We start from the raw sequence: 24,160 nt of genomic DNA, 5'->3' as shown, positions 1-24,160 counted from the left end.
GATTTGGGATGGGAATTAGTGCAGGATTGACCGAGGAAGGCATACTTTATCCTTTTTTCATAAGTCTCTGCAAGCTAAGATTCCTGGGTTCTCACTAGAGAGTTTGTGGTTTAAGTGGAATCAGGGACTGCATATGCAGTTCTCCATGTTTGAGTTTACCTCTTGCTTTAGATTTATTTCTAAAATCACACAGAATATTTATATTTTGCTTTTTGGCACTTCAAAGTTGATTACATTCAGTTACTATAGGTATTTCCCTCTCCCCACAGGGCTTACAATCTAATTTTGTACCTGAGGCAATGGAGCATAAAGTGACTTGCCCATGGTCACAAGGAGCAACAGCAGGATTTGAACTCTGGTTTCCCTGGATGGTCGGCTGCTACTCTAACCACTAGGCTTCTCCTACAGTTAAGGGAAAGTGCAATTTAAAATTTTATGCAGAGCCTACATCTCACGAAGACAAGCATTCTTAGCAGGTTTAACTGATTCTGATTTGTGCTTGAAATGTAAGGTGGAGGTTGGTACATTGGGTCATTCCGGCACGCACAAATCTACGCCCGATTTTATAACATGCGCGCGCATGTTATAAAATCCGGGGTCAGCGCAAGCAAGGGGGTGCACACTTGGCACCTTGTGTGCGCCGAGCCCTAGGGGAGCCCCGATGGCTTTCCCCGTTCCCTCCGAGGCCACTCTGAAATCGGAGCGGCCTCGGAGGGAACTTTCCTTCCACCCCCCCCCACCTTCCCCTCCCTTCCCCTATCTAACCCGCCCCCTAGCCCTACCTAAATCCACATCCTACCTTTATTTTTTGTGGCAGGCGTAGGTTGTGCACATCGGCCAAGTGCCGGCGCGCAATCCCCCAGCAGAGCCACTGTGCTGGAGGCCTCGGTCCTGCCCCCGCCCTGCTCCCGGACCGCCCCACCCTGCCCACTCCCCGCCCCTTTTTTCAAGCCCTGGGACATACCCCCGTCCCAGGGCTTGCTCGCGTCGCCGGGCCTATGCAAAATAGGCTCGGCACGCGCAGGAGGGCTTTGAAAGGGTTACGCGCGCATATTACGTGCGTAACCCTTTTAAAATCCGCCCCATAGTCTTTTCCACTCCAGTGGCTCTATTTGGACTTTTGAATTTTGGAGAACAACCCATAACACTACAAAAGCAATGGATATCAAAGGTTCTTTAGTTAGTTATATCTTCTATTCTGCATCATTGGAGAGTTGAATCCGATCCACCTATAATGTTCTGGAGGAATGCTATACATTAATTACTGCTAATGGAATTGATGATTGCTCATCTGTCAGGGTAGAAGGGTTGGAGGGGGTGGTTGGCACGGTTGGGAGTCTGTATACCTACTTTTTGATGTTCTCTTTTGTCCATGCCCTTTGTGCTCAGGGACAACGTACACAGGCGTTTTGTCAATTGTTATTTTCATCTTTAATAAACAGATTTAAACATAAAAAGCAGTGGTCCCAGTACAGATTCCTGAGGCACTCCACTGTTTACTTTTATCCACTAAGAAAACTGGCCATTTAATCCTACCTCTCTATTTCCTATCTTTTAACCTGTTTGCAGTCCACAGAAGGATATTGCCTCCTGTCCCTTGGCTTTTTTTCTTAAGAGTCTGTCATGTAGGACTTTGTCAAACATCTTCTGAAAATCTAAATACACTAAATCTACCGAGTCACCTTATCCATATGTTTATTAACCCTGTCAAATAAATGTAGCAGATTTGTGAGGCAAGACTTCCTTTGGGAAAGTCCATGATGGATGTGTCCCTTTAAACCATGTTATTATTATTATTATTTATTTCTTTTATATACCGACATTCAATCGAGATATCACATCGGTTTCCAGATAACCAAGGGAATAGGGCGTAGTCCGCCCTATTTTACAAAAAACAATTATAACATATTATAACAGTGGTACATGGAACAAAAGGTTATAGGATATAACAAAAGGTTATAGAAAATAACATATGTACATGAATGTGTTGTTGATAAAATAAAATTGGGATAAGGGACTTGTTGGGTAGGTAATTTAGGAATAGAGGTGGGGGGGATGAGGGAAGGGAGGGGGGAAGGTGGGGTGGGAGGAAGTAGCGGAGTGAGGGATTCAGGGGGGTGAGAAGACTTGAGTATGGGATGAGGTGGGTTGCGTTCGGGCAGGTTAAGGGTCGGGTGGGAAGGCTTTTAAAAACAGCCATGTTTTTAGGTGTTTTTTGAAGGTTTGCAGTGATGGTTCATTTCTGAGACAGGTGGGGAGGGTGTTCCATAGGGTGGGTCCCGCTATTGTTATGGCTCGTTTGCGGGTTGCGTTGAGGTGTGCAGATTTGAGATTGGGGATGGCTAGGAGGCCAGTGTTGGTGGATCTGAGGGTTCTTTGTGTGGGGTGTGGATGTATTGCGTTGTTTAGCCAGTTCATTTTGTTGTTGTGTATTTTTTTGTGCATGAGGGTGAGTGTTTTGTAATGGATTCTTTGTGTGATGGGTAGCCAGTGGAGTTCTTTGAGGGTAGGTGTGATGTGGGAGGATTTTTTGTTGTTGGTGATGATTCTGGCGGCGGCATTTTGTAGAACTTGGAGGGGTCTGATGTGGATTTCTGGTAGGCCGATGAGAAGGGAGTTGCAGTAGTCGAGTTTTGAGAGGATAATTGATTGAAGGACTGTTCGGAAGTCGTGCGCTTGGAGAAGGGGTTTAAGTTTTTTCAGGGTTTGGAGTTTGAAGAATCCATCCTTAATTGTATTGGAGATGTGTCGTTGAAAGTTGAGTTGGCTGTCAATTGTTACTCCTAGGTTTCTTGTGGATGGAGTGAGTGAGATTTGTGAGATCTGTGGCACTCCCGTGTTGATTGAGGTTCCTGGGTGGTTGGAGGGGGTGCACTTGAGGGGATAAGAGGGACGGTCATCGTGGATGTGAAGGATTTCTGTTTTGGCTTGGTTGAGGCATAGTGATAGTTGGGATAGTAATTGGGACAGATTTGAGCTGAGGTTGTTCCATTTTTCCATGGTGAGTTGGATGGACTTGTTTATGGGGAGAAGTATTTGTATGTCGTCTGCATAGACGAAGTAGGTGAGGTTTGCATCTGAAAGGTATTTGCATAGTGGGAGGAGGTAAATGTTAAAGAGGGTTGAGGAAAGGGAAGAACCCTGTGGGACCCCATGTGTGAGGGGCACTTGAGAGGATTCGGATGAGTTTGTCTTGACGATGTAGGATCTGTTTGAGAGGTAGGATTTGAACCATTTGATTGTGGTGTCTTGAAGACCAATTTCTTTAAGTCTGGCGAGGAGTGTTCTGTGATTGATGGTGTCAAAGGCGGCTGATATGTCGAGGAGTATCAGGAGGAACGATTTGCCTTTGTCACGGCCTCTGAGGATGGTATCAGTAAGGGAGAGGAGGAGGGTTTCAGTGCTGAGGAATTTTCTGAAACCGTGCTGTGCTGGCTGAAGAACATTATGGGTTTCAAGGTGGTCTGTGAGTTGGTTGTTGACTGTTTTTTCTATGATTTTTGCTAGGAATGGGAGGTTAGAGACTGGTCTGTAGTTTGCTGGGTCTGATTTGTCGAGTTGAGGTTTTTTGATGATTGGTTTGATGATGGCATTTTTGAGTTTTTCTGGGAAGATTCCTTGTTCGAGGGATAAGTTGATGATGTAGGTTATTGGTTTGACAATGATCTCTCTGATGAGTTTTAGGGTTTTGACGGGGATGGGGTCTAATGGGTGGGATGCAGGGTTGGTTTTTTTTATGATGGGTTCGATTTCTGTAGAAGCAACAGGTGCGAATTGTGACCATATATGGATGGGGGGGTGGATGGCAGTGGGGTCGTTGTGGGTTTGTGGAATCTTGGCAATAATGTTGTCGACTTTGTCCTTGAAGAATTGGGCTAGTTTTTCGCTGGAGATGTTGCTGGAGTTAGGCGTTGTGTCATTTTGGATGGGGTTGGTTAAATCTTTGACATAGGCGAAGAGGGTCCTTGGGTTAAATTGGTAATCATGAATTCTTGACGTGTAGAAATTGCGCTTTGCTGTGTTGAGATCTGTTGTATAGTTGTGTAGTAGCGTTCTGTATTTGTCTTTCAGGTTTGAGGTGGGGGTTCGTCTCCATTGTTTTTCAGTTTGTCTCAGTGTTCGCTTTGAGGTTTTCAGTTCTTGGGTGTACCATGGGGCTTTTTGCTTTGTAGATTGTTTGATTTCCTTTCTTATCGTGGGACATAATGTGTTGGCTATGTCTGCGTTGATGGATATCCAGGAGTTTGTGGCGGTGTTGGCGTCATTTAGGTTGATTGTTTTTAGTGCCTCCGGTAACAGTTCGGCGATGTCTTCACTGGAGCATGGTTTGGTGAATTCGATGATTCGGTTGTCTGTTTTTTGTGGGTTTGATTGGAGTTGAAGCTTGGCTTGTATGAGGCTGTGGTCGGACCATGGGATGGGGGTTGTGGAGGGTGGTCCAGTTGCGGATATTTTGTTGTTTAGGAAGATTAGGTCCAGGGTGTGGCCCGCTTTTTGTGTGGGCGTGTTGATGATTTGTGTGAATCCAATGGCAGACATGGTGGATAGGAGTAGTTCACTGGTTGGAGAAAGTGGATGGGAGTCGATATGGAGATTGAAGTCTCCTAGTATAATGGCTGGCTCTTGTAAGTTGATGTGGGTTGTGATGGATTCGATTAGGGGAGAGAGGTTGTGCTGTAGGCATCCAGGTGGGGCGTAGAGGAGGAGGATTTGGAGATGTTTAGATTTGAATAGGTTGGTTTCGAGTGGAGGTGGTAAGTTAAGGGAGTGGGAGGAGAATTTAAGTTTTTTGTGAGCTAGGAATAGTAGGCCACCTCCTTTTCTTTTGTTTCTGGGAATGGAGAATATGTTGTATGTATTTCTGGGTAGTTGATTGAGTAGGACAGTGTCGGAGTGTTTCAGCCAGGATTCGGTTATGCAGAATATGTCTGGTTGGTCGTCTGTGAGTATGTCATGGATGATTGGCATTTTTTTGGTGATCGATTGTGCATTGATGAGGAGTAGTGTAATGAGTGTGATTGTGGTATAGGGTATGTTAGGGTTGGTGTGGATTTTGGTGAGGCGTCTAGTGATGGGTGTGGCTTTAGGAGTGTGGTGGTGGTTGTAGCGATGAGGTAGTTTGGGGATGTATTGGGCTAAGGCCATTGTGTGTGTTTTTTGTGTGAGGGGTTATATTGTTGTGAGTTGTGAGATTGCTTTTAGAAGATTCATGGGTTGAGTGCTGGGAGGCAAATATAGGGGATTGGAAGGTTGCTGAGGGTTGTGGTGGGTTGTGGAGGGATTGGTGGGGAGGGTTGTGGAAGCAGAAAAGTATGCGGGAGTACACATAGGGAGTGCACGAAGGAGCGCACAAAGGAGCAGGCTCCTTTGTCGCGCTCCTTCGGCGCGCGGCGCCTGGGAGGTTCTCAGCTTTAAAGGCCAATCAGGGCTGTCCCCTGATTGGCTGGACGTCGGCAGCGTGCAGCGTGTTCCCTCGGCGGCGGAGGAAGGTCGGCAGGATGGCGAGACAGCGGCGGAAGGCAGGGGCTGCCTCGTGGTCGGGGTCGGAGGCGGTCGTGGGTAAGTGTGCAGTTAAGCAGGCCTTACCCCGGCGGGTCTCCGGCGCCGATCGCGCAGGCCTGGCACCGCTCCGAGTTGCCCTCGTCTCGCTGTGGCGTCCGGAGGAAGGGACTTCGATCGGGAGGTTCGCAGCTTTAAAGGCCAATCAGGGCTGTCCCCTGATTGGCTGGACGTCGGCAGCGTGCAGCGTGTTCCCTCGGCGGCGGAGGAAGGTCGGCAGGATGGCGAGACAGCGGCGGAAGGCAGGGGCTGCCTCGTGGTCGGGGGTCGGAGGCGGTCGTGGGTAAGTGTGCAGTTAAGCAGGCCTTACCCCGGCGGGTCTCCGGCGCCGATCGCGCAGGCCTGGCACCGCTCCGAGTTGCCCTCGTCTCGCTGTGGCGTCCGGAGGAAGGGACTTCGATCGGGAGGTTCGCAGCTTTAAAGGCCAATCAGGGCTGTCCCCTGATTGGCTGGACGTCGGCAGCGTGCAGCGTGTTCCCTCGGCGGCGGAGGAAGGTCGGCAGGATGGCGAGACAGCGGCGGAAGGCAGGGGCTGCCTCGTGGTCGGGGTCGGAGGCGGTCGTGGGTAAGTGTGCAGTTAAGCAGGCCTTACCCCGGCGGGTCTCCGGCGCCGATCGCGCAGGCCTGGCACCGCTCCGAGTTGCCCTCGTCTCGCTGTGGCGTTCGGAGGAAGGGACTTCGATCGGGAGGTTCGCAGCTTTGAAAGGCCAATCAGGGCTGTCCCCTGATTGGCTGGACGTCGGCAGCGTGCAGCGTGTTCCCTCGGCGGCGGAGGAAGGTCGGCAGGATGGCGAGACAGCGGCGGAAGGCAGGGGCTGCCTCGTGGTCGGGGTCGGAGGCGGTCGTGGGCAAGTGTGCAGTTAAGCAGGCCTTAAAAATGTCTATGTATATGTTCTGTGATTTTGTTTTTTAGAATAGTTTCCACAATTTTTCCCCGCACTGAAGTCAGGCTCACCAGTCTATAGTTTCCTGGATTGCCCCTGGAGCCCTTTTTAAATATTTGGGTTACATTGGCCACCCTCTAGTCTGCAGGTACAATGGACAATTTTAATGATATGTTACAACTTGCTAGTAATAGATCTGAAATTTAATTTTGAGTTCTTTCAGAACCTGGGGTGCAAACCATCTGGTGCGGGTGATTTGCTACTTTTCAGTTTCAAAATCTGGCCTACTACATCTTCCGGTTTCATCGTGATTTGGTTCAGTTCATCTGAATCATCACCCTTGACAATCTTTTCAGGAATGTGTATTTCCACAACATCCTCATTAGTAAACACCAAAGCAAAGAATTAATTTAATCTTTCTGCAATAGCCTTATCATTCTTAAGTGCCTCTTTAATCCCTTGATCTTCTGTCTAATCTATTCCCTCATAGGCTTCCTGCTTTGGATATATTTTTAAAAGTTTTTATTATGGGTGTTTATATCTAAGGTCAGCTTTTTTTTCTTCAAATTCTCTCTTAGCCTGCCTTATCAATGTTTTACATGTAATGTCCCAATGTTTATGATTTTTTATATTTTCTTCAGATGAATCCTTAATCCAATTTATAAAGGAAGTTATTTTGGATAAAATAGCCTCTTTCATCCTTTTTAACCATGCCGGCAGTTGTTTGATCTTCTTTCCACCTTTTTTAATGCATGGAATATGTTTGGATTGGGCTTCTAACATGGTATTTTCAAACAATGTTCACCCCTGTTGTACACTTATCCTTTGTAGCTGCACCTTTCTGTTTTTCCTATTTTCCTCATTTTATCAGTCACCCTTTTGAAAGTTTAGAACTAGAGCTGTAGATTTTCTTTATGTCCCCCTTTCAGTCATTAAATCAAATTTGATGATGTTATGATCACTATTGCCCAGTGGCCCCACCACCATTATCTTTCATCTCAGATCCTGCATTCCATTAAGATTTAGATCTAAAATGGCTCATCTTCTCATCAGTTCCTGATCCAATTGCTCCATGAAGCAGTCATTTATTCCATCCAGGAACTTTCCCTCCCTAGCATATCCTGATGTTACATTTACCCAGTCAATATTGGGGTAATTGACTGGGTAAATTGACTGCCAAATTTGTTAGCTTCCCTAATTTCTCTTAGCATTTCTTCGCCTGTAGATTATTTAGGTCAGGTGGATGGTATATACCCCCATTGATAAACTGTTCCCCAACACACATGGGATTTCTTTCTTTAAAGATTCTACTGTGCATTTAATCTCCTGTAGGATTTTTATCCTGTTGGACTCTGTGCCATACCAAAAATAAAGTGCCAAACCTGCCAGCTGATCCACTCTGTCATTGCAATATAATTTATACCCTGGTATAGAACTGTCCCATTGGTTATTCTCCTTTCGCCAGTTTTCAGAGATGCCAATTATCTTTTCATTCAGTGCTATACACTCTAACTCTCCTGTCTTACTTCTTAGACTTCTGGCATTGATATATAGACATTTCAAAGTGTGTGTTTTGTTTGTGTTAACAACTTGCTCATCAGTTGACAGAGTAGTAGTAGGAAGAGGAGAAGTGGAGGGCATAAACGGAATGTCTATGGTGGCTTGTCCTCCTTCATGCCCCAGATATCTTTGTTTTTGAGCCATGCTGAATATCTTTGTAGACTACCTCAGAAATATCCTGAATATTCCCAAATATCTTGAGAAATCTGCCCTCCAGAGCACACAGAGTTCACATAGGGTGAACCAAATCCTTTGTGTCATATACTTATATTATGCTTACAATATGTTTTTTAACTGCATTGGTTGTGGCACTATAGCATGTCCCTTTGAATAAGATAAACTATCGAATTATAGCCCATGTATTGTAAGTTAGTCTTTTAAAACTGCTTTAAGAGCGTTGAATTGCTAATCCAGTCAAGCAACAGAACACCCACCACACAGTACCAAAAATACCACACAGTCATGCCGCTCTCTGTGTGAAAGCAATTACCTCTGTTCATTTATTAATGTTTTTTCATATACGCCTACGTTTAAAAATATGCTTTCTCACTTTCATGAAAATGACCTAGTTTTCCTCCCTCTCGAGTATTGATATGTGCAGCTCTCATGTCAGGCACAGGCCTGGTTTTGTACATTTTTGCTCTCCTGCTTCAAGTCATTGTACAGGATACTGTAAATATTGCAGAGGTTTGAGAGGCAATAAACCTCTTAGGGCTGTCATGTCAATAGCTGTGTGCTTCAGCATTTATTGAGCAGGGCTGAGATTACTACAGAAAAGTCACCTCCCTTTTTCCCCCTTTTTTTCTGGATGTGAAAAAAAAAACTTAACCCTTCACTATTTATATGAGATGTAAAATGTACTTACTGATTCAACCCATGCTTTTTCAAGTTTTTTTTTTTTTTCAAAAACTGGTCAGATTAAAATATCTAGACAAAAGCTGGTAGCTGTTATTCTCTGTGTGAACACCAAAGATCCAACACTAAGGAGTCCGGCCTGCAGATCTAATACAGGAAAGAAAGAGACAAAATGTTCCTTCTCTTGAGCTCTGACTGCTCCCTTCTCTGCTCCACTCTTCTTCTACTAGAAAACACTATGGGTCTCTTCTATTTGGAATAGAATAGAATGGGTCTGAAAACTTGGAATAGCCCATTGCAGCAACTTCCTAAGCGTTGCTATGGAATGATAGTACATTCTTCTGGCCTACTACGTTTAGCATGTCCATTCTTCAAGGACACACTATTTTGTAAGGAGCCAATAGAACTTCACATATGCACAAAAAACAGCAGGCTCTGCACGTACACTAAACTAATATATTAGCGGGTATGGCTAAAATGAGCATATTCTCATATGTAAAAGAAGGAATGTTATATGCAAATTATGCTGGGGGGGCACAGGAAGTATCATGGTACAAACACCAGTTGTAGGTTAAAGTCAGCACTCTCTGTTGGCTGAGTTCTGATCAGATGAAGCAATAACTTCCTGATCAGAAGTACGGCAAACTTTCTTTTAGCAAAATATTAGAGTGAACATCATTCATAGAGCCGATAGATTTTTTTTTCCTTTCTATTAATATAAGATCTCAAGTCACAACAAAAAAGGCAAATGCTGGCTCAAATAAACTGCTCTGTGTGCTTAATAGGGATGTGAATCGTGTCCTCGATCGTCTTAACGATCGATTTCGGCTGGGAGGGGGAGGGAATCGTATTGTTGCCGTTTGGGGGGGTAAAATATCGTGAAAAATCGTGAAAAATCTAAAAATCAAAAAATCGCAAAACCGGCACATTAAAACCCCCTAAAACCCACCCCCGACCCTTTAAATTAAATCCCCCACCCTCCCGAACCCCCCCCAAATGACTTAAATAACCTGCGGGTCCAGCGGCGGTCTGGAACGGCAGCGGTCCGGAACGGGCTCCTGCTCCTCAATCTTGTTGTCTTCAGCCGGCGCCATTTTCCAAAATGGCGGCGAAAAATGGCGGCGGCCATAGACGAACACGATTGGACGGCAGGAGGTCCTTCCGGACCCCCGCTGGACTTTTGGCAAGTCTCGTGGGGGTCAGGAGGCCCCCCACAAGCTGGCCAAAAGTTCCTGGAGGTCCAGCGGGGGTCAGGGAGCGATTTCCCGCCGCGAATCGTTTTCGTACGGAAAATGGCGCCGGCAGGAGATCGACTGCAGGAGGTCGTTCAGCGAGGGTTCCGGCGCCTCGCTGAACGACCTCCTGCAGTCGATCTCCTGCCGGCGCCATTTTCCGTACGAAAACGATTCGCGGCGGGAAATCGCTCCCTGACCCCCGCTGGACCTCCAGGAACTTTTGGCCAGCTTGTGGGGGGCCTCCTGACCCCCACGAGACTTGCCAAAAGTCCAGCGGGGGTCCAGAAGGACCTCCTGCCATCCAATCGTGTTCGTCTATGGCCGCCGCCATTTTTCGCCGCCATTTTGGAAAATGGCGCCGGCTGAAGACAACAAGATTGAGGAGCAGGAGCCCGTTCCGGACCGCTGCCGTTCCGGACCGCCGCTGGACCCGCAGGTTATTTAACTCATTTGGGGGGGGTTCGGGAGGGTGGGGGATTTAATTTAAAGGGTCGGGGGTGGGTTTTAGGGGGTTTTAGTGTGCCGGCTCACGATTCTAACGATTTATAACGATAAATCGTTAGAATCTCTATTGTATTGTGTTCCATAACGGTTTAAGACGATATTAAAATTATCGGACGATAATTTTAATCGTCCTAAAACGATTCACATCCCTAGTGCTTAACTCTGGTTGTAAAACTTGGGGGAAGCACACCAATTGCAATATAATCCTTCATGACACTTTACAGAACATGAGGAGAGGTTAAACTGAGACTCCAAAGTTTCATTAAAGTTGGAGTGAACTCGCCTCATGTTTTTGTTATGAGGCGAGTTCACTCCAACTCATAACATGAAAAGACACGCGATCTGCTAAACTCCATCCAGTCAGTCAACAAGGTGACAGTCTTCATTTGGTGGCCATAAAACATCTTTCCTCAAGAACCTAGCTAAGTCTTCCCATTGCATTATGGCTGAGACTCCTTCCTTCCATAGGGGCTGTGAACATTGCCTCTGCAATATCCACAGTTCTGGCTATTAGCAGACACCTGGGCCAGGAATCAAACTCTAATCCTCTGCATGAAATGTATAGCACTTGACTCTGAGCCACTGGGTAGATCTAATGTGGCCAGGGCTACCACTGAGGGAGAAGGCAATAGGGTCATCCTCCCTGGGCCCTGCATCTTGGAGGGTTCCACACTTCCATTGTAGCCCCATCCCCAACACTGTAATTTCAGCATTCCAGGGCCATGCAGAGCACTTGCTACTGCACCCTTCCAAGTCAGCCCTGAATGTAGCCAAGGTAAATTAACTTTCTTTAGCAAATATCATGGAAGTCAGTAATAAGCTCATGACTATGTCTTTGCACATATGTATGCACTATTGCTTTCCATCTCAATAACCCTGAATAATGCTTTTCACACTCCTCTTTTCACTCATTCCATTCTTATTACACTGTTTGTTTAAATGTTTTTAACTTTATGTTTACTTTTATTCTTGATTATATTTTTTACCCTATATTATTTACTTCTATTTTTATTTTGATGATGTTTATATCTTTAAAGTTTGTTCTTTCATTTTTATTATGATTTATGTATGTTTTTATGCCTGTACACCGCCTAGACCTCCACCCATGTATAAGCGGTATACAAAAATTTATAAATAAATAAATAAATAAATGATAGGTAGCCATATTAAAAATGTATGTGATCACACTATTTGTAAAGTGGCCAAGTTTTGGATACTAACCCTGCATTAGCAGTGTTTATTTATTTATTTAAAAACTCTTGCATTTCACATGTCCAAAGTGGATTACATTGAGTTACATTTATAAAAAAGTAAAAGCTACACACATAACGTACATCAAAAGAGTGAAATAACTTATCAGACAAACATAAAAAAGGGTTATATATCCATGTGGGAACAAGCGATGATTCCCACAGGCAAACTAGACTGACTCCAGTCTTCTTAAAACATGTTCTTTATTCACAACTTCACACATGAACAACCATAGACTTTCTTCTCCTCAGATAGGGTATCTTTTTACTTACAATATGTTGCTTTGTCTCAGCTCAGGGTTTGGACAGTTTCGCATACAGGAGCTGCCTTCCTCCCAGAAAACAGGGCCTGGTCTGGTTAACCAGCTCTTATTCCCCAGTCTCTGGTCATGCACTCTGAGCCCCATCTGCCCCACAGGATCCCGCCCGTAGAGCATACTCTACTCAAGGGGTGGGCAATTCCGGTCCTCGAGGGCTGCAAACCAGTCGGGTTTTCAGGATATCCTTAATGAATATGCATGAGAGAGACCTGCATACACACTGCCTCAGTTGTATGCAAATCTATTTCATGCATATTCATTAGGGGTATCCTGAAAACCCGAAAGGTTTGCAGCCCTCGAGGACCGGACTTGCCCACCCCTGCTCTACTCAGTCGATTTAAGTTGGACCAGGTATCTAGCTTGGTCCTGCACAAGTAAATAGGGGAACACTAGGGGCACTGTCTCACAGTCCACATAAAAGCAATATCTGTTATTTAAAAGCCTCCCTAAAAAAAATAATTTTTATATTCTTTCTAAAACATTTTAAATCATCTCACAGCATGACTGGTAGAGCATTCTACAATGTGGGTACAAAAAAAGAGAAGGCTCAAAATCAAGTTTGTTGTAATTTATAATCACGAACAGCAGGAATGTGCAACATTTTAGTCTGAGACAACCTCAACTACCAATCGGGGGCATGCATGTTAATCCGATTCTTCAAATAACATGGATCATCAGAATACAATAATTTATGTACTAATACAATAATCTTGAATTTAATTTGCCAAGTATGCAGCAACCAGTGCAATTCACTTAATACTGGAGAAATATGTTCATGCAACTTCGTTCCTGTGCTTACACTAGCAGTCACATGCTGTACCAGTTTCATCACTTGAAGATGCTTCTGAGGCAAATCAATTAATTAGAAGTCCATTACCTGCTATTAATTAAGTTGACTTAGAAAATAGCCACTGCTATTACTAGCAACGGTAACATGGAATAAGTTTTTGGGTACTTGCCAGGTTCTTATGGCCTGGATTGGCCACTGTTGGAAACAGGATGCTGGGCTTGATGGACCCTTGGTCTGAAGCAGTATGGCATGTTCTTATGTTCTTAACATAAAAACTGTTGCAATATTTCTTTATTTATTTGCTTACTTATTTATTTAATGAGTTTAATGAGTACAGCTTGCACTACTGATCTCAATAAATTCTGAGGAAGCATAAACTGTAAGAGGTACAGAAGTTTTAAACAACAAATAGAAGAAACTTGCCAAATCTGTGATAATCTAGATAATCAGAACCAATTTGTATTGTAACATCATCAAAATTCAAATTTGTCAGACCCTCACAAGAAGGCTGCTTACCAATCCACAGTAAGCTCATCTTGAACATTCATTTATTTTCATAAAGCCACTCAATTAGAGTACGTAAACCGTTTTTAAAACGTTTCATAGGAAATGACCGTCATCATTATGACAGGGTATGAAAAAGTTTACATTGTCAGCGTAGATGAAATAGGTGATATCTAAGGAGCACAACACGTGACTCAAAGGCTGCAAATAAATGTTAAAAAGCATTGACAACAATGCAGAGTCCTGAAGTATGCCTGTTTTAAAGATCTTCCAAGTTGAATGGATGTCACCTATTTATATACGCTGCCTCCTATTCTATAGGATAGATAAAAACCAAGATGAAATCCATCCACCACCAAACTACACAAGCGGGAGATTAAAAGCTCATGGCTTACTCTGTCAAATCTAGCTGCATGAGAAGGCCTGCTTTGCCATGCTCTAATTGGCAGTACAAAAAAATCCAACAAATAAAGAAGCAGTGTCTCTGTGCTGTGGGCTTTCCTGAAGCTAAATTCCTGGGTGTCAAGGATGCCCCTTCAGCCAGAACTCATCCAACTATAACTGGGCACATTTTTCTAAAATTTTTCCTAATGGTGGGAAAGTGGAAATCGGTTGTAGGTTTGACAGTTAGTCAATAGGAAATTTAAGATCTTTCTGAATGAGCCTAACCAATGCCAGTTTCAACTGATCAGGGACAACACCCTCTTGCAGGGAATTATTCACGATCTGCCTCATAAATTCCCATGCACACTCCTTCCCTTTTATAAGACGAAAAGGACACTGGTCCAGTTTTGAGGATGTCTTCACCTGTGCAAAGGCCTCAGTAATTGTTCCTCAACCAGTGGAACAGACAAACTGTTACGATTCTGGCTGCTGTGCAGCCTCCTCACCACCAGAGGCCCCCCAAGAGCACGCTCCCCTGGCTGGCCCGGCCTTCCTTGCCTACCTGCCCCATATCCAGAAGTCCCTATTTAACCCCGCCTAGCCCATGCCTCGGTGCTTCGGCATAGAGTTCCTTTGGACTCCTTGCTTTAGCCATCTGTTCCTTGCCTTGCCTTGCTCTCCTTCGGGCATCCTGGTTTCCTGCCTTGCCTTGTTCTGTGGCCTATGGGTCTCCTGGTTCTTTGCTGATCTTGCTCTGAGGTCTACAGGCATTCTAGTTCTTGCTTGCCTTCTTATCCCCTCTCTCCCTGAACCCCCTTGTAGCTGTGCTATTACTCTTCTGCTTGTCCCTGCTTCCCCTTGGACTTCTTTGCCTTGCTGCCTTCGGGCATTCTGTGTTTCATGTTCAGTGTAGTCCTTGTCCTGGTTTGTCCAGTCCTGTCATTGTCTGTCTTCCTTGCTCTGGTTCCCCTCCTCCAGTTCACGCTTACCTGCATCCGGTATCATACTTACCTGCACTCAGTTCCAGTGTAACAGTTCATGCTTACCTGCATTAACATCCACACATACCCACATTCTGTTCCAGTGTTTCCTGAAGTTTACCCTTCCCACCACGCACCCAGCTCCAGAGACCCTTTTCAGCCGGCACCCAGCTCCAGAGACTCATCAGTCTGCACCCAGCTGCAGAGACCCTTCTCAGCCTACTCCCAGCTCCAGAGACTCTACCCAGCCTCACCAGATCACTTGCAATTGCTCCTGTCCTGTGTCATTCCTGAACGTGGTGTTCAACACACCAGGCTACAGCCCAAAACCATAACTAAAACTATGTGAAGGGAATTGAGACTGCAATTTACTTTTTATTTCATTAAAGAAGTCAGCAATTAAATCACACTCTGGCAATTTCTGTGAGTGGAATTTAGGTCTATCATTGAACCCATGTACAGTTGCAGACAGCTCAAGAGGTCTATTTAAAGACTGCTCTATTCTTATGGTTAAAAAAATTTTTTTTTGCAACCTGACAATTGTTTATAAGACCTTAGTGACTGAGTGTTGCGCTGGAGGTGGACCCTTGGCCTGGCGCAGGATTGGTACGGCCCTCTGAGGGATCCCAGAGAGTGCCTGCTGCCAAGAGGCGGAGCACACAAGGATTCAGAGGCAAGCTGGAACTTCACCAATAACGGCTCGGGGGCTCCGCGGGTTGAGCCCTTGGATTTCCAGGCTGCCTGGGCTTAAGTGGGCCTCTGGGGGTCTCCTGGGGAGATGGTGGAGAGGTGTGCCCACAAGGAGTAGAGGTGCGCAGCTGATGGTGAACAGACGAGCTAGACCGGAACAGAGAGTACCGGAGACCATGGGTACAAGGCAGGAACTGAAGGTCCTCCAGGCAGGGTAGGCAGCGCCTAGTGGTTTAGCTCAAGGAAGGCCGCAGACACCATCAAGACAGGTGGACCTGGTGGTCTCAGGAGAAGCAAAGAGTGTCCAAATGGAGCACAAGGATCAAAGCCAGGGTATCCGTCCGAGGATGGTCAGCCAAAGCAAGGGTCAGTTCTAGGAATCAGTCTGAGTGTGGTCAGAGGCAAGCAGAGGTCAGTTTCAGGTATTAGTCCAAGCGTGGTCAGAGGCAAGCCGAGGTCAGTTCCAGGTATCGGTCCAAGCGAGGTCAGAGGCAAGCTGAGTGTTAAAGACCTGCTCCCCAGAGGGGAGGAGTTAGTAATCTGTTATGAATCTGGCTGCTGGATACTCCCGTTGAAGGAGGAGTTAACAATCTGCTAGCGATCACCCCACCAGGGGGCGGAGTAGCACTCTGTTATGGATCTTGCTAAGGAGTAGCAATCTGTTAGTGCTCTGCTCTTCCAGAGGGAAGGAGTAGCAACTGTTATGCTTTGTTCCTGTAGAAAGATGAACCAGCAACCTGTATGATTCCCACGGGGAGATAGCTATCTGATATGGATCAACTTCCGCAGAGAGAGAAGTAATGGTCTGATGTGGGTTGGCTCCCACAGAGAGGCAGATGATAATACCGCTCTTATTAGTGTAGGAATAACACTTAGTAGAAATAGTGAATCCCTGGGCCGATGGCAGATGACAGCACCCTCAAGTGGAGATCCTGAGAGGGACCACCGGCTAGGCTGGAGTATTGAGACAAACACAGATGGTTCTTTATTAGACTGGAAGTAGAACCACCAGAGGTGGCAGCAGTGAGTTGATATGCCCGGCAGGGCTGAAGTCCCTCTGATACTGGAACAATGATCTCTGAGTTGCTGAGCTGTAAGGAGAGAATATAGGTAGTGAGTAGACAGGGTATGCTGGGCATAACCAGTGGTAGATGATACACTCACAATTGTAGATCTCTGTAGTGTCTTCTTTAAGCAACAGAGAGTCTTCAGTATACAGGAACAGGAGCCGAAGGCGAGTACTGATATCTATAGGCAGTCTGAAATAGAACTCACAAACTGTGTATGGGATGGTTTCTGGAATAGAAGAGAGGCTAGAAGAGATTTAAGAACGTAGGCCCTCGTGAAGCGAGTACCGGTTCCTATCTGTTAATCTGTAATAGCAATCCATAAGATATAGGTATGCGATATCTTCTGAGGAAGAAGAGAGTATGAGAAAGGAATTAGGAACATAGGCCCTCGTGGAGCGAGTACCAATTCCTATCTGCAATCTGCAATGGTAACTCACGATCTCCGAACCTGCGATAACGTCTTAGACTGAAGGGAGCCTTAGCGATAGGAACAATGGCCCTCGTGGAGTGAGTACCAGTTCCTGTCTGTAATAGGACTCACTATGTTCATGTTTGCGATCGCTTCCAGGCAATTGGAGTCTTCTGAGTCTTCGGGAACGTAGGCCCTCGAGGAGCGAGTACCGGATCCCATCCAACAATCTGAAATCAAGAATAGAGAGAGCAGAGCCCCCGAGGAGCGGGTACTCCTGGTAAGTTTGAAAAGGCCGAGCAGTGGAGAAGAATTTCCCTTGCTGACTTGGAACGTAGTTGCAAGTAGCGTGTACTGCCGAAGCAAGTCCCGTTGGAGTTCCTTGCTAACTCGCTTATAGTTAGCAAACAAAGACCTTTTAAATTGAAAATGGATGACGTCATTACGGGGGGACGCCCCTGAGGTTCATGCCCTTGCTGGTACAAAGTCTGGAGTGCGCGTGCCCTTACGTCATCAGGAACATGGCGGATCCGTAGCGTCAAGCCAGCCTGGGGATACCAGGACCAAGAGGCGTGGAGAAGCCGCGGCTGCATCTGTCCGTCTGAGCCGAAGGGAGTCGCCACAAAGGTAGAGAGGGTGGAGCGAAGGCGAGAATAGGCATGAATGCAACCCTGAGGTCAATACTGGGTATCAGTCCGAGAAGGTACAACCTGGGTTGCAGAACGTGGAACAAACTCAGGAATGAAGGAACACAGGAACAGGCGCTGGAACACAGGAGCAACTCAGGATCACTGGAATGAGATCAGGAACACAGGAACAGATACGGGAACACTGGAACAAGCACAGGAACTCAGGAACACTGGAACAAGCACAGGAACGCAGGAACGAGGACGGCAACTAGCTCACACAATGTGATGACCCGTTTGCCAAGGCATGGAATGGAGTGCTGAGCCCTGCCTTTTATGCAGGGCTCAGGTGATGTCATCGCTGGGCGCTGTGGAGTGGTTTCCTGCTGCGGCACCTTTAAAGGTTGGCTCTGTGTGCGTGCACCTAGGTGCCGACTTCAGTGCTGTGAGGGACGCGGAGCACCGGAGCAGGAGGGAACCGGGTCTGGAGTTGAGGAGGCCGAGGAGCGAGGAGCCCAGGGGCGCAGATGGCTAGCTACGACCGCGGGAGAGACCAGGGGAGCAGTCGAGGCTGGGTCTGGAAGGTGAGCAGGGCCGGTCGCAGCCCTAGCGTGGCTGGGGCATGCAACACTGAGTGTGCTCTAATTGATTAGCACCAAATTAATTTTTTCTCCATCTCCTTTCTAAATTTTGAAGAGATTGTAGCGCTTGATTAAATCATGCATATACCACGGTGCACACTTGCAGCTACACCTCTAATGAAATTTTATTTTGGAGGCCAGTTCATCATAAACTACAGTTAATGCCAAGTACCATTTATTGGCCAATTCAGTTGCGGAAGAATTCTCTACTGCTAATTCATCAATGACTGTCTTCCAATTATTACAAAAATCTTCTGATGAAACAGGGGCTCGGACTTACCTTGGTCTCATGCTGATCACAAGGATGTTGTAAGCCACCATCTGCTAAACGGAACAGAATCAAAGTGCGATCTGTCCATAAATACAGTATTCCAAAAATGTAATTGAGAAATCATTGTTACAAACTCTTTTCAACAAAAAAGCAGATCCAAAATGTGACACCCCCCCTTATGCGTTCGAACTTTAATCAATTGTGAAAAATTATCAGCTTTCATCATAGACAACAATTCATTAGGATAAACAGAATCTTTATCATCAGCGTGGACATTAAAGTCTCCAGTGATAATGAGTTTTTTAAACAGTAACTGCAAAGAAATCAGAGCTTCTACCAATGAAGCAATCTCAGCTAAATCAGCCCCAAAAAGTCTAACCCTGAGCTCCTATTGCTGGAGCTTCAACTGGATCTTCAACCTTGAACTCTACCCTTTGGAGGCATAAACTCTCTTTATCAATAATCAAAACACCCCCTCCCCGCCTATCAGGACTTGCTTGCTCCACATAACTATTCCCAGATGGACAAATTAGATTTAACGAAAAAGCATCATAATTATGATGCCATGATTTTGTTATGAACACCAAATCCAAGTTGTATTGTATAATAAGATCATTCAAGAAATGCTCTTTCTTCCTGTCAGATCTCAAATTGAGATAGCCTCTCTGCAGTCCTTCAACCAGATTTATAATGGAAGAATTCACTCCTGGGCAACTTATATTAGAACAGAGGAACGGCTAAAATACGATATGATAGAGGCATTCAAATATCTCAAAGGTTTCCATGCACAGGAAGTGAGCCTTTATCAATGGAAAGGAGGCTCTACAACGAGGGGGTCATGTGATAAGGTTGAAAGGGGGTAGACTCCGGAGTAATCTTAGGAAATATTTCTTTACAGAGAGGGTGGTGGATGTGTGGAACAGCCTTCTAATGGAAGTGGTGAAGACAAAAACAGTATCTTTCAAGAAAGCATGGGATAAATATAGGGGATGTCTAAGGAAGTGATGAGAATTATAATGCTAAATTAATTGGATGGATGGGCAGACTGGATGAGCCATACAGTCTTTTCCTGCTGTCATTTTTTTCTGTTCCTTAAAATAGGAGCTCCTCTTCTGAATCCCTCTGTATTTACCCCTACCCCAAAGAACAGGTATAGACTCACCTATTGTGAAACATAACAAAATGGTGATTACAAAGAAAACATATTGATAAATTGCAACAGTTCAAAACAGCAAATACAATAAGAAGCAAATTATCCTGCTCTCCACCTGTGCTGCTATGCAACTGACAGATCTAGTGCCAAGACCACAGGTTCAAGGGTCCAGGGATGTTAATACATCTGCGTTAGACAATGTGAGGCCAATATTGAAATGCTACTTAGCCAGATAAGTGGTGGGCACCGAATATCTGGCTATGTTCAGCGGCCACCACTTAACCGGATAAGTCACTTATCCAGCTAAGTAGATAACCGGATAGTCAATGGGCGGGGAATGGGTGGATGGGAATGGCACTACTTATCCTGTTATCTTAACCAGATAAGTGCCTATATTCAGTCTTATCCAGTTAAATTAATCAAATAAGTTAGACCATCTCAATAACAGGTCTAAAGTTATCCAGCTATAACTTATCCGTATAACTAGAGATTATCTGGTTATATTAAGCAGCATAGATGTGCAAATGAATATCCCTTCTGAATTATCCGGCTTTAATATATCTGGATAACTTAGATCAGTGGTCCCCAACCCTGTCCTGGGGGTCCACCTGCCAGTCGGGTTTTCAGGATATCCACAATGAATATGCCTGAGAGAAAATGTATATGTTATGGAGGCAGTGCATACAAATTTTCTCTCAGGCATATTCATTGTGGATATCCTGAAAATGCGACTGGCTGGTGGGCCCCCAGGACAGGCTTGGGGACCACTGACTTAGATAACTGAGTATCTTTGAATATTGGGCCCTGAGTGTATTAAACATGCTTTAATGTGCATTAAGGCACATGTGACAGCTAATGTAGGTTAGTACACATTCTCCACAATGCACTTCTAACACAAGGCCTCGTTTACTAAGAATTTTTCCCATAGACACATACTGGGAGAAAATCCTTATTAAATCAGAACCACAGTTTTAAAGCTGGTGCTTTAGCTAACCCTTCCAGCATTAACTTAAATAATTGGACCTCAGGGATTTCATCTCCTCCAGCAAGGGCTAGCTATTGTTGTATGCTTCCATTAATAACTGTTTGCTGTAAGGATTGATATCTATACTGCCATATATCATATTATAAAAATTGGCATGGATGCACCGATAGCTTGCATATGTATCTCCTGGACATGGATGCTTTTCTTCATCTCATTGAAGGATAAAGACAGAGCTTCTGAACCTGTCCTGTGACTCCACAGCAGGTAGGGTTTTCAGGATATCCACAATGAATGAAATTTGCACACATTGGAGATGGTATGGGAGTAATATTCAAATTGTCTGCATTGCTGCAAAGTCCATGGGAACTTTTCATCCACAGTCTTTATATCAGGGGTGGGCAATTCCGGTCCTCGAGGGCTGCAAACCAGTCGGGTTTTCAGGATATCCTTAATGAATATGCATGAGAGAGACCTGCATACACACTGCCTCAGTTGTATGCAAATCTATTTCATGCATATTCATTAGGGGTATCCTGAAAACCTGACTGGTTTGCAGCCCTTGAGGACCGGACTTGCCCACCCCTGCTTTATACCAATGTTCAAAGGAAAAGTGCACATATACTTTTACTTTGAAAATTGCCTAAGGAAAAAGTACCCACGAGAATTTGCACCTCTAATTTTGTAGGCACAGTTTTCTTCCCCCACCTAACCCCGGAGCTGGAACCCTGCCACTACATTGAGGATAAAAGTCCGTACATTATGGAACTACGCACATACTTTTACCTGCACAGGCAATTTGCACAGGGGGCACACTTTTTACCCATGGAAATCCCTTTGAAAATTGCCCTCTATATGCACATTTATCTCATGCATATTCATTACGGACACATTGCATACATGACTGGCTGTGTGGTCACCAAGACAGGTTTAGAGAAACCGTGGATTAAGACATTTCTCCTTTAAGTTTTGCTTGTAGGAGATCTTAAAATAAAGAATGCATAATCTTCCTCTGACTTGGTTTCAATTCAAGTTTGGAACTAGAAATATTTCACTTGAATTTACAGTCATAATCAGAGTCAGGTTGAACCAAATCGTAACCTGTCCTAGTTTGATTATGTAACCCTCTCACTTCTTGGGTTAGATTTACTTTGAGCTAGGTTGCCCTCCCATCTCTATTTTGGGTGTAAGCATATTCAGATAATGTTGTAGATATGTCGGGGTGCTCCAGATGGGAAGCAGGGAGGGGTGTTACGAGCACGTCCTCCACGCTGCTGACGAACCGAGGGCTTGGAGGCCTTTCGGATTCTGTTGCGAGCACGAGGAGCGCGGTCGCCTCTAGAGCAGGTGTAGTGAGCTCTTGGGCCATGGCGAGACTCAGGGAGGAGCCCCAAGCCACACCGTGGGAGGTGAGCCGGTGCAAGCATGGAGAGCTAGGCGAGGCAAAGCTGAAGCAAGGACTAGAGAACAAGGTCTGACCCTCAACCAGACCTGCACGCCCACGGCAACGCAATGCTGATTGATGAACGGTCCTCTGACTGTTCCAAGCCCTTTCGGACCTGCCGCTGGGTAACGGCATTGGGCAGCAGGCCGGACAGAGGATGAGGGCAGACGGAGTGCTTGAAACACAGAAGACATCACAGACGAGGGCTGAAGCGAAGACATCACAGATGAGAGCTGAAGCGAGGACATCACAGACGAGGGCTGAAGCGAAGACATAGACGCTGAAACAAGCAGGAATGTGGAGGGATGCGACAATGGCACTGTCCCTCAGGGCACCCTATGCTGCCAGTACCATTGGTCAGGTCACGGTCCACCCTGTCCTACACCCGCAGGAGTGGGACCAGCGCAGGAAAGGTAAAGCGCTGCACAAGCAGTCTGAAGAGGGTTACTGCACTCCTGGCAGTCTGAAGCGGGTTACTGCACTCCTGGCAGTCTGAAGCAAGTTAAAAACATCAGGATCAGGAACACACATCTAGGAACATCTGGAACCAACATCAAGGAGACAGGCAGAGACACAGGACAGGGAGCCATCAAGACACAAGAAGACCACGGAGGACCTGGATCGATGAAGACGCACAGACAACTGTGAGACTCAATCCGAAGGCCAACAGGAACTGAAGTGAAGGTCCTATTATACTGCTGTAAGCAGGCAACTCCCTGGGAGGAGTTCTCCTGGACCGCCCCTCACTGGCCCTATAACTGAGGAGGAGTGCCGCGGGCTGGCCTCTAGGGAGAGGGCGTGGTCTGAACCAGGAAGTCCAAGCAGAGCCAAGCAAGCCACAGGCAGGCCCCAAGAACATCGAGGCCTCCCAGGCCCTGGAGCAAATCCTGGATAGTAGGCAGGCGAGACCCTGGCTTCGGAGCGGCCTCCAGAGGAAAAGGTAAGATGCCTCCTATGGCGCAGCTACAGGAGGGATCGCAACAAGGGGAGGGCAGGTCCCCCCAGACCTGGAGCTTGCCTTCTCCCCAGCTGCCTCCAAGTCTGGCTGGAACACTTTGATTGGTTGGTGGGAAAGGCACTTGACGCTTGTGCATCCTGAAAATCACTGTGCTCTCTCTATGCTCCGCCATACAAACATTTCTGCAGCCACCGCTGCCCTTCACCCTTCTGTAGTGGTGAACTATGTAAATTAGTAAGAGTCGGGGGTCTGAGCCTTCATGAATCCTGCAGCAGGGGAATTCTCTCTGTATAGTGAGGAACACCGCGACTTGGGCTTATCATATTCCATGCAGTCCGGATGTGCTCAGCTATTGGGATCATCTGTATACAGTATGTTGAATGTGCTGAAGTTGTGACCTTCAGTGACCCGCTAAAGCGAGAAAAGCTGAACTATAGAAGGGACTTTCTTTGTTATACTTGTATCGCTTGACTGATTTCTGTAAACCCAACTCTAACTGTACAAGGGTGGCGACCAACCTTCCACTCATTCGCAAGGTGACCTGGGGAGAACTGCACCAAGGGAAGCAAGCTTGGGTTTAAAAAATAAGTAATTAAAATATGAGGAAGGTATTAAGGTAACGTTGTATTCAGCAAACTCATGAAGAGCACGGGCTGTGTGCCACTGAATGTTTTTGAGAATATATATTAGGCTTCATTAAAATCTCAGCCATACGACGTCTAAAATGTAAACCACTTGCTTTTCACTCAGCTTTCTCTTTTTTTTTTTTTTTTAAATGCCATGTATAAAAGCAAATATTTTTTTTGGCAGCAGATCCATTCCTTTAGGCTTACTTTAGTTTGACCAGCTGCTGCCAGACTGTGGTATGTTAACTGCATCCAGCAGTGTGACAGGATTTGAAGGAAGTTGTGACTACATTTGAAAGGGGAGTAGTAGGTTTTCCCTGCATAGAATTAAATTTATTGCTCTACATTTGTGCAGCACTTAATCCAATTACTTAAGCAAATCACTGCTAGGGCCCAATTGTTTTACCATCCCTATGAGGTGTTTTTTTGCTGGCATAGGTTTCTGGTCTGCTGTGAGATTAATGC

This window comes from Rhinatrema bivittatum, chromosome 5, assembly GCF_901001135.1.
Source record: "Rhinatrema bivittatum chromosome 5, aRhiBiv1.1, whole genome shotgun sequence".
Classification (NCBI taxonomy): domain Eukaryota; kingdom Metazoa; phylum Chordata; class Amphibia; order Gymnophiona; family Rhinatrematidae; genus Rhinatrema; species Rhinatrema bivittatum.
Note: the sequence above shows the minus strand (reverse complement) of the source record.